The sequence below is a fragment of the Camellia sinensis genome, chromosome 9 (assembly GCF_055761805.1).
Source record: "Camellia sinensis isolate YWXY chromosome 9, ASM5576180v1, whole genome shotgun sequence".
Taxonomy (NCBI): domain Eukaryota; kingdom Viridiplantae; phylum Streptophyta; class Magnoliopsida; order Ericales; family Theaceae; genus Camellia; species Camellia sinensis.
Window position 1 is genome coordinate 191,122,382 of NC_138969.1, and position 5,259 is coordinate 191,127,640.

The following is a 5,259-nucleotide window of genomic DNA, read 5'->3' on the forward strand; positions in this document are numbered from 1 at the left end:
TTATTCTTAAAATTAATTTCTATCTAAAATTAGATAGAAAAATAATGTGTTGGCGGTCATGAGACATACAAAAAATATATTATTATGTTTAGATTTTAAGTTTAAGTAAGTGTAGGTTAAATATAATAATATATTTCATATTATGTGACTATCAATGTGACATTTGCTAACTAATTTTGAATAAAAAATAATTTTAAGAGTAAATCAAGAAAAACTTGAAATGTGAAAGGCCAAAATAGAGAAAAAAAAAATTTAAAGGCCAAAGTAAAAAAATAGTAAAATATAAAAGATAAAGGGTGAAGCACCACTGAATTCCAAATAAAGATGTTGTGCACCATTTGATCCTGTCTTTTTTCTTAAAAACTAATAAGTCCCATTTCAATGTTAATGACACATTTGCACAGATTTTGAATGAGTGTTTCTCAGAATGTTGGGGTAAAAGGGTTTTTTTGGTGATGTTGAAATTACTAATGTGTCCAGAAAAACGTACTATACAGCCTTTTGGTTTCTCTCCCATCCGATCATAACGGAAGAACAAATATAGGAAGTTTTGGAATTCCGATGTTAATGCGATATAGAATCCTCCATTAGTTCAATCAATGGATTTGGCAACATTGAATCCACATCCTGTTCCCAGCTCCCAATTTAACATTTAGTTTCCCTCTCCCAAACCCTAGATACACTAGAACCCTCTTCTAGGAATAAATTCGCATCAGCGATTAAGAGTGGCACGAAATAGCTTCGTCGCCATGGTTGACATTGACGACGTATTGTTGTCGAGTTTGCATCTTCCATTCGTCGGCATCTGTGGTTGGTGTTGGTGACCTATGGTGTTAGGTATGTGTTGCCGATATTTATTTACTTTTTATGCTGGTTCGATATGTTGTGTGGTTAATGTTAGATTGTATGGTTTTGATGTTGATGGCGTGATACTAGATAGTCGACCATGACATTGTTTGGTGTTATTGGTAATGTGAGTTTCGATTTTCATTGGGGTTATGGTCGTGTATTGGCAATTAATTTTGGGGTTTTAGTTTTGTTTCAACCAACATTGTATACGACAGTAATGTGCTGTTTGTGGGTGTATGTGTTTGTGGTTGTTGTGTTGGCATGAGCTAATGTTAGGGTTATTTGTTGTGATTGTAGAGTTGTTATGTTGTAATGTGTCTCCACATTACCCTGTTTTCTAAGAGTGTGTACGACAATTAACATTTGGACTGTTAATGTTGTCAATTTTAGTCGAAGGGTTATGTTGACCATACCCATGTTATGAAGTGCATTTGTCGTGGCATGTATGGAGAGGGGCATGTCATTGTGCCGTAACGTCCTTACGGTCCCTTGTTTTTTGAGTCTGTTATTGTAGTGTTGACTTGAAATGTGAATTATTGCCATGGTAGTCAATGTGTGATGGTGTTTAAGTTCATGTTAGTGAAGATTCCACGTAAATGGTATGCACATTGTTGTAATGCAAGTCGATACATGCTATTAGTAATGTTACACGCTGTTAGTAATGTTTTTATTACGGATATTAGACATTTGGTTGGAAGGGGTTGTTATCGGTAATAGTGCTGGTGTGGTTGTGGTTCGGTCTATTTGATTTCAAATCATTTGGTTTTATGTAGTGTAAGTGGCATTCAGTGAGAGGGGTTTGTTATTGTGTTGTAATATCGTTGGGGTCCCTTGTTAATTGAGTCTGGTTAAGTTTTGTGGATTTGAAATGTGAATTACTGCAATGTTATTAAATGGGTGGTGTTGTTTAAATCAATCATAATAAGCATTCCATATAATTGTATGCTTGTGCTTGGGTTTGTTTGGAAATGAAAGGAGGTAGTTGTGATAGTATTTTGCATAATTTTGCAAAATGTTACTGCTTGCTAATTTGTTCAACAGTGTTACACTTTTGGTTTGAACATTGTGTTGTCATTTGCTAAGTGAACATCATGTGTTGCATGCCTTGTCATTTCCTTGGAGTTCATGTACTGGGTGTGTGTGGCGAAGTGTCTTATTAATGTTGTTTTGCACATTGTGCCGTTCATATTTTTGTTTAAATGTATGCTTGCATTAATATGTTAATATAATTGTAGCTGTAAGTAGTTCAAAAAGTCGGTGCTCCAAACGTAGGATTGGTGGAAAGACAGTCCGCTCACAATTTATAGTCGTTTGATTAGTTGAATGTTGATTTAATTTTGCTCAAATGTTGTTATGACATATAACGTAGTTATGTTATATTGCGTTTAATAAATATATGATTCCAAGTATTTGAATGTGTGCGAATATTAGTAGTTTGGATACACAACAAGTGATTATGTTGTTATACTTGTATGTTAAATGATCATTGTGAATCTGTTTTGGTAAGATTGATTGAAACATTAAGTTTTACGCCTTTGGAAATGGTTGTGTCTTGATTATTTATTTCATTGTATTGTAGTCGTATTAAGAGAATGTCATGGGGATTTGAAAGGATCTTATCATGCATGGTTTTGTGGTTGTTCTACGACATGGTGACACAACGAAAGTTTGTAAATGGTACTGTATGAAATTAAGCTTGATAAAAATGGATTTGCAGAAATATTGTACTTGGCCCCCTGCCCTTTCGTTTGTGGATTGCAATTACGTCAGAAACTATGGCGACCCCGATTTCTAACTTGACCTTTATGGTGTTTCGAACTCGGGTCTTATGGTTTAATGTTGTTGTTATGTCTCTTCTTCCTCCTACTCTTTGAATTTTAGTTTTCGGATGTCTTGGGCGTGTTCAGAATAGGCTGGTTGGTTGTTGGTCTAGAACCTTATTGCCCAGATTTTGATCTTTCGCTCAAGCGGGTCCTTTTGCGCTCGAGCGGGGTTTGCAATCCTTTAGTACTTTGTGCGTCTGCAAAAATACTGCAGAAGTGTCTTTCACGCTCGAGCGGCCCTTTGGCGCTCAAGCGATTGTCTGAAGTTTGTAAAATACTGGACGAGTGTATTCTACGCTCGAGCGGGTATCATTGCGCTCGAGCAGGTAGTGTCTTGCTGTTGTGTCTTGGCCCTCGAGGGGCCTTTGTTGCGCTCAAGCGGGTCTAATTTTTGTGTCTGACGCTCGAGCGTCAAACTCTCTGCTCGAGCGGATTGCACGTATATCAGATCGCGAAAGTGACATTTTAAATCACTTTTTCTATCCTTTCTCTCTCTAAAACTTTCCAAAACCTGAAGTTGAGAGTTCTCTCTCTAAAACACACACTCTCTTTCTCTTTATTTTGACCTAGATCTAGTGATCTTCTCACCCTCCTTCCTTTGATAAAAAGTTTGAGCTCTTCAAGATCTCCATTTTTATCCGAGTGGAAGTTGGTTTCGTCATCTTTGGAGCTCATCTCTTGCTTGGCTCGTCTTCTCTTCTTGAGGTAGAGATATTCTACTCTCCTATATGGGCTTAACATAGATATTGGTCATTTTGTATAAATGGTTGGTTTGGGTAAAGTTAGGGTTTTGAGTTTGAAATTGTGAAATAGGGGTTTTCTATTTTGGATTCTATATGTATATGTGGTTTTGAAAATGGGGTTGTTTGTGTATAATGGATAAAATTTGGCCTTATGAGCAATATTTGGAAAAGGGGAAAAATGTTCTAATTTGAATTTTATATATTATTTGTGTAATTGATGAAATCATTATGGAAATATGAAATTAGTTTGAGAACCATGAAATTGGAGGAAATTGTTGTTAAATGGTGTAGTTGGATTGATGAATCACTCACCTATGAAAAATGTGATATATTACCTGTTGAGAAATTTATCTATCTGTTTAGATATATCTGTTTGGGTTATCGGTGGAGGATAGCCATGATTGTTGTAGAAACTGCATGCTGATTAGGTAAATTGAAACTAATCAATTGGAATGTGTCATTGGATATGACGTTTGGAAGTAAACATTGTATATGTGATTGAATTGGTCATTGTATATGACAATGTGTTTAAATACATTGTATATATATCATTGTTTGGGAGAAGATAGGGGATGAACTCCATGGGTAATTAAGTTGGCCGGAGTGTCCAGGGTGAAAGTTCCGAAATCTTATTTATATTTGGGTGCTGGTTGCCTCAGACATAGTTCCATAAAATGATAAGTTATGGAAGTGTATGAATGATGTTTATGATTGAAGTGTTGATGAATGAGTTGTAGTCTCATTTTGAATTGTTTATATGATAATGAATTGTGTCAATGAATTGACTTGGGTAATAACTGGAAGTAAATTGAAATGTGGGTATCAATGTTGATTGATTATGGAAAAGGTTTAAGATTGTTCATAAGTGTTAAACATTTATCGAATGCTAATGTTTTAGTTAATTCTCATATGTTGTTTAGCATATCTCTACTGAGCATTGACTCACCTTACTTGGGACACCATTTTTCAGGTACAGGGGACATGCCGCCTCCAAGGTCTTAGCTTGGGAGGTTTAGGAGTTGAAGACTTCGTTTTTGTTATTTGTATTTTGTGTTAAATGTAAATCCAAGCCGAGGGCTTTTTATGTATAGAGTTAGAACTCTCTTTTGTTGTAACCAAATTATTATTTGGAAATATGTAAGCCCGTAGGGCATTTACTTTGTTGATAACATGTAATATTTTTGTAAAGAAGTCTCTGATGAATGAAAATGTATTCTTTTCTTTATGTTCATGAAACTTGTGAATGAATGATTTATGTCTTAAATTGAGGGCGTTACAGAAACAGTCATGATAAAAATCAAATGGCAACTCATAGTTCTCAACCCAACCCCCCTCATCGCACGTAAATGGAATTCAACAAAATGATAGTTTAATACTACAAAAAAATCAAACGATAATAGTTTTGAACAAAAATAATGAAGTAAATAGTCCAATTTTGTCACTCGATCGTTAATGCACCCCAACTCACCGTAAATGGATTTGCACAAAACGAAGTAATACACAGTTAAATTCCTTTGCAATGTGATTTTCGTTGCCCCAGAATGTTTGGCATCATAAACCAACACCATAGCAAAATATATTAAGTGGGACCTATATGGTAACACAACCCGGGTTGACAAAAATCATTACATGTGGTACCTATGTTATTTCCTTTTTGTGTTCTCATACCCAGCGTAACCAATGCCATATTGATTAGCTAAAGATGTAGATAATTTCATAAAATATTGCAAATCCGATAACAAAATGTGATTTATGTAGCAAAGTCTATTCAACGAACACAGCAAAACATAATAAAAATTAAAAAATGGCATAATGTTTTACCAAACTGAATACACACGCTAATG